Source organism: Pinus tabuliformis, chromosome 7 (genome assembly GCF_031772625.1).
Source record: "Pinus tabuliformis cultivar Carrire ecotype Pingquan chromosome 7, CPIR1, whole genome shotgun sequence".
In the NCBI taxonomy this organism is placed as follows: Eukaryota; Viridiplantae; Streptophyta; class Pinopsida; order Pinales; family Pinaceae; genus Pinus; species Pinus tabuliformis.
Genome location: NC_142293.1, coordinates 1,571,471,469 through 1,571,482,914, shown reverse-complemented (window position 1 = coordinate 1,571,482,914; position 11,446 = coordinate 1,571,471,469). Strand labels below are relative to the sequence as shown.

The 11,446-nt window shown below is 38.3% G+C and overlaps 1 pseudogene; it reads right to left on the bottom strand.

The window, feature by feature from the left end:
- Positions 1 to 9,675: 9,675 nt before the first annotated feature.
- Positions 9,676 to 10,781, bottom strand: LOC149254067 (non-specific phospholipase C1 pseudogene; annotated as a pseudogene).
- Positions 10,782 to 11,446: the final 665 nt, after the last annotated feature.

Here is an 11,446-nt window from a genome sequence, read left to right as displayed (position 1 = left end):
ATTGTTTGTTCCAACCCACGGTGTCAGGGACTAGTAACTTAACCTACAAGGATCTTGAGTGTTTGTCCCAACATGTATGCTCCAAGAATTAATAACTCAACCCAAGTTGTTCCAGGGATCCAAATCATTTGTTTCAACCCACAACCATAGGGAACCTGAGAACTAATCAAAATAAAAAGTGGAAAACACACAACACCATGTCTATCTAGGAAATGACAACTATCTTGGCTTCCATGTTCTCTAAATACTCATGAAATCTGAAGAACTTCTTCATCCCAAGTAGCAATGCTTTTTCATCTTCTGGTTTCTTCAAAACCATATCAAAAGTAGGATGCCTGGCTTAATCCTCTAGAAAATAATGCTTCTCACTCCTCCTATAAGGATGTTGGTGATAATGACAGTGATGTCTCTCAAAACTAGAACTAGAGTAGAATACATGAAACCTACCTCTCTCGTCAGTTGTATCTAAGCATCTGCCACCTCTAATTGTATCATCCTTGTCCACCAACATCCACCTAGATCAATCCTCCCCCCTTAGGAAGCAATGGTCCCCATTGCATTGAGTGCCTCCATGAGATGGGGAAACTTCTTATGAACTTGGTTCTTAATGAGCCACTTGCCTTGGTGCAGAAGTTGGCCATCTTTGAAAACCTGATATAGTTGGATCTTCCGCTAGCGAGTGTTCTTGATCTATGTGTCCATAATATGATTAGTTGTGGCATGTTCCATGTAGTTTGGGTTTAACTCTGTTGGTGTGAGTTGTTCTGTAATGTCCGATGTGTCTAGTAATGGTGGGAATTATGGTCGAAGGCGGTCCACATTGAACACTAGGTACAGGCCAAGAAATGGGGGAATTATGAGCTCAAAATCATTGTCTCCCACAACCTTGGTAATGGTGTAAGGACCATATTAGGGTGGTTTGAGCTTCCGATGGGCTCTGGTAAGGCGTTCTTTTTGCAAATGCAACCAAACTTTGTCACCCACCTGAAAATTGTGTGGCACACGATGTTGATCATGTCGTTGTTTGTACTTGGCATTTGACTTCTCCGAGATGTAGTGAACCTGTTGGCGGATGTGTTGGATGCGTTCAATAAATCCGGTCACTTTATCAACCTCAAAAAATACATGTGTGGATTTTGTCTGTGCAGTCGCATGAGGCATGGCAACATCAATCAGACACAATGGTTGAAATCCTAGACCCACTTGATAGGGACTCTGACTAGTCGAGTTATGGAGAGATATGTTATAAATGTGTTGCACATAGGGTAGACTCTCATCCCAGGTTCGTGGATGCTTGGAGTTGTACATGCAGAGTATGTGCACTATCATCTTATTGAAAACCTCCATCTGGCCATCAGTCTGGTGATGGAAGGCAGTCAACTTGGTGAGATTGGTGTCCAATAGTGCCCAGATGCTTGACCATAATGTTCTCAGGAACATACTATCCCGATCTGATATAATGGTCTACGGGATCCCAAAATATACCCACACTTGTTCAAAGAAGAGTTTAGCAGTGTCCTCTGCTGTGATACTCTTCTTGCAGGCTGCCAATATAGTCATCTTAGAAAATATTTCCATGACCACAAATACACATTCATTAGCATGCTTGGTAAAAGGAAGGCCAGAAATATAGTCCATGGAGATGTATTCCCACGGTTGGTTGGAAATAGGAAGAAGAGTGTATAGGCCTTGCTTCTTGATGGTTGGCTTGGTGATGGCTTAGGCAGTGTAGGATCTGGTATATTTCCCAACATCCAGTTGGATTTTTGGCCAATAAAAGTACTTTTGTAGTACAACCATAATTTTCTCCACACCAAAGTGTCATGCAACTCAACTGTAGTGTGCTTCCCAAATCAGCTTGGCACGCTCGCTTGAAGGAACACAAAGGTGGACCAGGTAGCATAATAATGTGCCCTGGTATGTGGAGGTGAACTCTGGATCATTTTTGTATTGTTGCATCCATCCAGAGGTCTCGTGGCCACAAGAGTTGAGAACAATAGTCAGTTTTGCAACTGGGGGCCTGTTGAGGCAGAGTCCGCAACATGATTGGTGCTGCCCTTTTTGTATTTAATGTTCAAATGGAATTGTTGCAGGTATCTAGAACACTTCTGATAGCGATCATTCTGCAACTTCCCTTGTGTCTGTATAAACTAAATAGGTCAGTGATTGGTGTGGATGACCATGTCCTTCCCCAGAATGTAATGCTTCCATTGTCGGCAAGCATGCACATGGAATACATCTCTTTACCATAGGTAGGGTACTTCTGAATTATATCAGAAAGTGTCTCACTATGATAGTCCACTAGATTCCCATGTTGGGTGAGGACTACACCAATAGCATAGTCATAGGCATTTGTCTCAAGTTCAAATGGTTGTTACAGGTCTCATAATGTGAGCACCGATGTCAAGTAGAGGCAGTGCTTCAACTCAACGAACACCTTATGTTGGGACTCAGACCAAAAAAAAATTGCTTTCACCCCACCCTTAGTAATCTGAATCAAAGGACAAGTGATATGGGAGAATCCCAATACGAACCTCTGATAAAAATTTTCAAGGCCCAAAAAGATGCAAATATTTGTTAAGGTGGTCAGGGCTGGCCAATCCCGAATAACTTGGATTAGTCATATCCACATGCACACCATGTTCATCTATCATGTAACACAAATCTTGGACCTGACTCATGCCAAAGGTGCATTTCTCCAAGTTGGCATATAGCTTTTGTTTGCTTGCGGCTTCAGCGGGTTATCCTGGGTTTCCCCGCCTTGGCTTTTTCCTTTTCTATGCAGTTTGGGGGCACCTTTCCCCTGCTTCGAATTCACAGATCCAAAGTCTTTCTTTTTTTGTTTAAACTTATGCTCAATCTTGACAGTGTATAGGTATGTCGTGTCGAGCGAGGAGATGTCCATGAACTCCATATCGTCATGGATGTACATGTGTAGGCAGTGGCAGTACTTGAGTACCCAATGCTGCTCAGAATCCTTAATACCCAACTTCGTACGGAAACATTGGTAAACTCTGACACATCTTGGTCCCTTCCCTGTTGCAGCATGATCCACTTTATGTATTTATCCTCATAGCTCTCGACAGGGTAATACTACTCCTTGATGGCACCCCAGAATGAATTCCAAGTGGGTGCGGCTGAAAATAGTGAGGGTGTACTTTCGTCCTTCTTCTCACAGTAGATTTCCCACCAGTCCTTAACATGGGGGGTGTCTTTGAGAAGTGCTAAAATAATATTTTCCTAGATGGAAAAATCATGAACAAAAAAATATCCTTCTAGCATATTTAACCTTTTTTCTACGGCGTTCACATCTATTTGACCTTCAAATATGGGGATGTCAAAGTTAAGTTGTACCTTGAAGGGTGTGGCACTTCCAGAGTAGCTGCTGGAAGGATATGCGTCGCCTTTGGGTAGTCACTAAAGGATCTGGGAAAAGTTGTCCATCATCGCATTCCTCTGTCATTCGAGGGCTTCTTTGAGCAAGATTTTGAAAGGATCTCCTGCCCCTTCATCTTTCTTCTCTTCCGCCATGGGAGGCTGTCGGGATTTGCGAGGCTGGTCTCGTAAAGGTTTGACCACTTCAAGCCCTAACTCCTTATATCCCGACCTCATTGGGGACATGCAAAGAAAAAAATAAATAAAGAGAAAACCCCCAGATACCACTGATCCAAACTTAAAAAGGAATGCAACAAATTACATATATAACCATAAATATAGAGATGCAGTAGAAATAACACTTCATTTCATTAATATCAAATATTGAAATATGCTTACAAACATAATGGAAATAAGACTAGCTCGACCGATGTTATCTTATCTCTGAGAAGAGATGTGGTACTACATGCCTCTAAATTGTGTTACAATGGGGCTCGAAGACCTATTTATTATTGAGAAGCAATGGAAAACCCTAAACATCCAAAAACCTAACCCTAGGAGATGAAGCGCCAAAACTATGGGCCCCGTTTTAGTAAATTGGTACATCAACTTCCCGGGGTTGTAACTTTGGCATACAATCTCCATTTGACATGCACAATACCTCATTTAGGGCCAAAAAAATGTCGTTTATGGCCTCAAAACGGCTCCAAAAGTTCAAGACCCGAAAAACTGCCAAAAATAGTAAATTGTGCTACAATTAACAAAACTGAAAAACTGAAAGAGACAGTGGTGGGGGGCCCAGTGGAATAGGTGGGTGACCACCAACATCCACCTGGATCACCATTTGTCTTTTCTTCATTTCCATGACTAATCCTCAACTGTCCCTACTTTTGCAAATTTGAAAGGCTCTAAAGGATGACTACATTAACTTCTGCTTGCTTTTCCTGAGCTTTGGCAAGTCTTTCCTATGCCTCAACCAACTTGTTATTATCTGCCTTACAACTTCTGATTTTTTCCTTCAAACTTCTCAGTGTATCTACTATATCAGGAGAGTACTCTTCTCCTTGCTGATCAATTGACCTTTCCCATTCCACTAATTTCATATCAAGCCTATAAGGGGAGTCATTTGAACTGTTGTCCACTAATATTTGATGTTCTATTTCCTGCAATCATACCATGTTAGATAAACCAAATAGAAGACATAATCAAGATCATACCTCAGTGTATCTCAGTGGAGGCTATCACATCTGCATAACTCAATCCCTATTAGTACAACACATTATCACAAGTATACTGATGCATACATGAATATAATAACCATAACCATCTGCGCAGGCCAATCCAAATTAGCATGATACATAATAATATCAAGAACTTAACCGCAATGACAATAATCATCATACATATGACTACAATGCATATAACAACAAGTTAACTATCATGCATGACTAGCAGATGCACTTGCATATGACTGCACTAATCAAATAACATCTATCATGCATGTATCCACAACAATAATAGAATGAAAGGCATGCATATAACTTCGATGCATATAAAAACCATTCACCATCATACTTGCATGCCCAACACAAACCTTTATGATTATCTACTTTTACTCTGAGGTCTAGTGCTACAACCTCGCTTTGATACCAATTTGTAATGCCTCCTCCCACATCTACCCACTTTTACCAGCTTGCCAAGGTAAACATGACAATAATGTCACTATGATATGACCTGACCTCCAATTTCCAATTATGGAAGTGGGGCTGACACACTGACAACTTACAGACATTCCTCATGGACTACAAACCACCCAAGAGCCTGGAAACCACCCCAGGTGATCAATCCCTGAGATAGAGTTATTTTCACAAGGGTAACTCCCCAACAACACGCACAACACAACATCAGTGCATTTATGAGGTCCCAACCGCACGCATAGACCTGCTTCCATGTAGTTATGACCCAAAAACTCTAGTTTTTTGTCAATGGTTCTAAGATCTTATCCACTTATTTAGGCTAGCCTCTAGACCACTACACAAAACTACTTGTAACATTCCAAAAACAAAAACAAGATGATGACAAGGCCAACCAATCAAAGCTCAAGCAATAACTTGACCCAGACATGCCTAATCCATGATATACATTTCATCAAACATATAGTAAACATAGAAGCTACATGTCATGAATGCATATCTGATCATAAGAGTTTGCACTTCATCGAGAATCACCAAGAAGGTCTAATACCCTCTCAAGATAGTTGTAATAACACTTGTTATTCCATGCATTCATCAACCATCTAGCAACTTATCAAAACGTGTCAAGAGCCATAGATAGAATATATCATATAACCAACATATAAACAAAATGGAAACCATGGAAAATCAACCATAAAATCACCAACATAATCACTATAGTGCTCATAGATCACAATAGGAAAATATCTCATACTAATGTATAAAAATGTCAACCAAGTCAGGGACTTCCACGTACCACCAGACCATAGATTTAGTTGAACCAAATCTCTCTTTCATCCAATCACCCCTGTGCCACATTCCAAGCATGAATGTGGGAGCATAAGGGATAAATCAAACCAAAATCAACCAGGGCTTCTAGAAGCCAAACCACCTCAACCCTCAACCATAGTGATCTCACCTATACGATCCAAAAATCACTAACATCAACCACATCGGTCTCTACCCAAGCTGTCCAAGGTTCCAAGAACTAGTAACTCAACCCATAGCTAAATGAGGGCTCCAGAGTGTTTGTTCCAACTTGTGACTCCAATGACTAGTAACTCAAACCCCAAGGCTCTAGAGAATTTGTCCTAACCTGCAGGCTCCAGGAACTAGTAACTCAGCCCAAGTTGTTCTAGGGCTCCAAAGTGTTTGTTCCAATCCACAACCATAGGGAACCTAAGAACCAATCAGAAAAACAAGTGGAAAACCCACAACACCATAGCTATCCAGGAAATGACAAGGCAAGGCTGAAACCACTTTCAATCTAGGAAAATCTCCATGCCAATGACAACACATAACTGAGGAAGCACATGCATATACCATGCATCCAAAAATCAACAAGGAGATCACACATGCAACCTGTTACCTGCAAAGTAAGCCTGTTGTAGTTGTTGATCCAACTGTCTCCTTGCACTTCCTTGCTTTCCCTTTCTTGCTTCTCCATTTTCAAGTGAATGCTAGAGTGCTCCAAGCATGCTCCAATAATGCTCTAATTGTGCAAGAGTGTAAGAGAGCCAAATGCTAAACTGACAAAAGTTGTGCAAAAGCCATGAGTTGATTCTTTGACACCTTTTTATCATTGATATCTCCTTTTTCTTCATTTTCCTTTAATTTCCCTTGCATGCAAATCTTTGTCTCTTCATCTTTTTTTCTCCTATTTTCCTTTATTTTCATAATTAAATGCCATTTATTGTCTCTTTGTCTTTGCCAATGCCTTTGCCAATTTTCATAGCCATTAATAAGTTGCAAGTGATGCCCATTATGATGTTTTAATCACTATTCAGCTTGGAATACGTATCCCATGACCTTGGTCTTATTTTTATTTACATGAAAGATCAACCAAGGGATGTTACAATTATACATTGCTATATCTAAATAAAACTAATTAAAAATTAAAAATATTTATTTATTAAATTCATTTAATTAACATTAAAAATTTTAAATTCCATCTTTTCTATTGACAATATATTTTTTTCAATCACTATACATCCCAACAAAATGTAAGATGTTATACTCTTCTTATTATAATTGAACTCATCACGATCATGAAATAACACATAATCACTAATTTAAAATCACTTTGTTGTTGGTAAATTCGATTGTCCAACACAATGGTTGTAGGTAATGTCCATGCCTTGAATGGATAGAATAAGGAAATTCTTAACTAGGGAAATATATATAGTATGGAAGTAGAAATTTATTTTGTAATGCATTTATACAACATTTAAACCAAGAATTAACGCACAACTCATAAGAAAGGACAAGAGTTAGTGCATTATTAATTCAACTTTGAATCCATTGAATGAAGGAATGAGGGAAAGTCTTGTAGGTGTTTAGCAACTCAAAAGTCAAACACTTTTAGTGACTGAATTATGGGGATTAGTTCATAAGGTTCACACAACCTAGAACGACTTGTTGATTATTAACATGGAATAACATCTAGTACCAATAGTGCTTCTTTACTAATGTTTCTAGTGACCTAGTAACACAACACTTAATTATTCTCTCCATGCCACCAATCAAGCAATTGGAGGATTGAGCTATGGGTTTCTTCCATCTATTCCATTGAATAAAAATAGGTGATGACATATGTTTTAAATTATAGGAACATAACACTTAGTCTTAGTAATTCGTTGACCACATAGATTTTCAATGCACCATAAACATAGAGCATTTTTATCCATGTAAAGCCCAAATGGAAAAACCAGATTTTATGGAGATTTTATTATGTAGGAATTGATTAGAAAAGGGTGGGTTGTACACAGATTGGGTGTAATATTACTCACTGGTAGGAAATTTGCAGATGACTATGGCTTAACAAAAATCCTGTCTCATTATGGGACCAAGTCAATGTCTTATTCTATTATGATCATCAAGCATACTGCTTCCTTGAGCTCTCATCTCTGTTATTTTCTTTCTTCATTTTCTCCTCTTTGTTAAATGCCCCACTTCTTCATCACAACCTTCATTTTTAAGGGGCTACATTGGAAGGTCAACCATCACAATGGTTCAATCCAACTTCTAAGTAAATTTTTGGGCATTTCCTCACTTTGCTAAAAAAAATTAATTAAAAGCGTATTATAAAATTTGCAAAGAAATGGTGTTGAGGATTCAATTCGGGACTTGCCTCCATTCCTTCATTCCTCCCACATGCATACCCATGATACCAAAAACTTTAACATTGTTAAATATCCTTTACAAATACATCTCTTCTCCCTTTGTGATCTTTCAAAATATTTTTGTAAAATTCCTGCTAAATTATTGCAGCTTTTACTTCTTTTACTTTGGAATCCATTCTAATTGAACTTCATATTTATAGGATTTCATGTTTATGTTTTCACATTAAAGAGAATTTAATTTAGTAGTTGCATTCATAATTTCTACGTTTAATGAAATAGCTATTGAAATATAAAGCAAGGAATTTCAATACAGTAAGAATGATGATATGAGGTAGAACAATGTTTGTAGTAGTCGGTACCTCGTAGTAAAGTATTCAAGGCTAAAAAAATGTTTGTGGCACCATATAAGGTTAAATAGCCTAGAGTTCAAAAATCCCCATAAATGAATATGAGTAGATTGATATTTTATTCTCACACACAAATTTTATTTGTTGCTTGATAATAATATACATTTTTATTAATTAATTAATTTTTTTTTTTTTTTAATAATAGTTCAAAATAGCAAGGCGTATTCCTTATAACCATACAATATTGTTTTTACATTTTTATTAAAAATATAAATAAATTAAATATAAATATTGAAATTCACATCAAAATATGTAAAAAAAAAATTGAAACAAAATATCATTCATACTTTATCTTGGAAAACCTTAAAATACAAAAAGTGTAAACAATTTTCCATATAACTAATTAAAATAAAATTTATCAAACATATAAAACCAATAAAACTGGTCAACCATATAAAGCAAATTTCAAATATATTAATCTTGAAACATTAATCAGCATAATAAATCTAAGCTTGAAATATAATCCCAAACCTTTTTTATAAATTAAAAATATTAATGAGCATAATAAATTTTGAGAATCTATTAGTCAACGTAATGAATCCTTACAAAGCATCCAGTAATTGTTTGCTTTCTTACCTCACATACAATCTAAGCTTGAAATATATCCCCATTATAAAAGATATTAATTAGCATAATAAATCTTGAGAAGATATTAATCAACGTAGTGAATCTTTACCAAGCATCTAGTGATGGTTTAACTTCTTACATCGCATACTAACTCCACATAATTCCTATTCCTTTGATATAAAATTAATTAATAAAATTCGCTATGGCATTCCCATTCCCTTCCTTCAATGACACTATTTATGAAAATAACGTTTAACGTATAAATCTTAACCAAAATTAGGGTTAGTGGTTTTAAATTAATGTTGTTCTCAATAACGCATATCTAGAAAGAAAAGAGGGTAGGCATAACTGGCCGCAACCCACTTTAACGTGTAAAATTCATGTTCGGTGCAAAAATTCGTGTAGGATGGATGAATTTTAAAGGCAGAATGCATAAAAGCAGGGAAGAGAAAAGAAAGAAATAAAATTATTTTAATTTTTACGAGGTGAAAGATAGTTTATTGGATAGATTATTTTTTTATCAAAGGCGTCTCTCTTGCTCAGGAAATCAAACTGTAGATTGAATAACTTCTTGAGTGTTACAGCAATGGATGAATGCTCAAACTGAGACGATGGATATGGTCCGTTAGCCCCATGTACCACTACAACAACAATTTATTTAATATAATACTCAATGTTATGGAAAATAATCGAATTATGGATGAAGGGAAGAAGATAGCGCCAAGAGAGTCGAAACCTGTTCCTTTGTCAATCCATGGAGAAATCACGATAGTGGGGACTTGAAGCCCTAACCTGTCGAATTTGAAAAAGAAGGGGTCGAGGCCGATAATGTCGTCGGGGCTAGGCACGTCCTTCACAGGTGTGGGAATGTGATCGAAGAATACACCGTGCTCATCATAAGTTATAAGGAACAACATCTCATTCCACTGAGGGCTGGATCTGAGCATCTCGTACACCTCCTTCACGAATTTCTGGCCCCTGGCTACATTGTGCGAAGGATGGTCATCGTTGGCAGGGAAGAGCTTGGAATCCATGTAGCGCTACTCCACAACCACATAATTGGGCAACTTCCCATTCCTGGCATGGGCCTTGAATTGAGCCGAGTAGGAGTGGAAATTGCCAATATACTTGAGTTTTCTGAGATTTCTGTAGAATAGAGTGGCCGGGATGTTCTGGTAATAAATCCCGAATGACAAACCCGACTCGACTATTGATTCAAAGATGGTTTTATGTGGGTATCCGTTAGCCAACATCTTGGGGATATTGCTGGTGGCTCCGTGGGAAGTCACAGAATGAACGTAGAGTCTGTTGGGTTCAGTCAAGGCCGGTACCGAAGCAAACCACCAATCGAATACTGCGAACTCACTTATGAGAGTGTTATATACGGGAACAACCTCAGGTCTGAAGCCATTCATGACAGTCTGAGACATGTTGGGACCCCCCAAGGAAGTCGCCTGCTGGGCGAATCTGTTCATGGGTGCAGGATCCGCGGAGGTGTTCTCGGAGCCAAAAATCTGGTCTCGTATGGCCTGAAACGAGTGCCCCGGATCTGGATCCACATACTCTGCCTCGTCTTTGAAGAAAAGACTCGCAGAATTGGGATCAGTGGTGGATATGGGATTCGACTCCTGGCCGGTAACCCCATCGATTTGTGGATTCAGCCGCTTCATCCACGGCCAAATTCAAAATAATGTGGGCAGGCATCGATTTGTGGATTCAGCCGCTTCATCCACGGCCAAATTCAAAATAATGTGGGCGGGAAAATTTCAAAACTTGTTGGGAAAATTCAAATCTCGGTAGTGGTTTAAATTAATTCAATTCACATGTATCATGCGCATGGGGATGATGCATCTCGCATTGGCATAAGTCGTGGATCATTTCACATGTATCATGCACATGGGGATGATGCATCTCACATTGGCATAAGTCATGGATGGATGATTTACAAAGACATCAACCCAATCCCCGGAAAGTATTTACCGGAGAAATTATGTCCACGAATTGACAGTCAAAACTGATGTCAGAGTCCTTCTCCAAAAGCGTCCTTAGAGGGTGTATTAATGGATCTATAGAGGTGGAAATAGGCCTTCTTGGACAATGTTGAAATAATGTACTTTAGGTTGTATGCTAAAGTTATTAGGGATTTATGTACGTGTTTGACTATAGGGCAGACAAAATACATCATGAACCTTTGATTTTTTTTTGAAGGGTTGGAGGAAATTGTATGGTGGTTGTAGAGCCC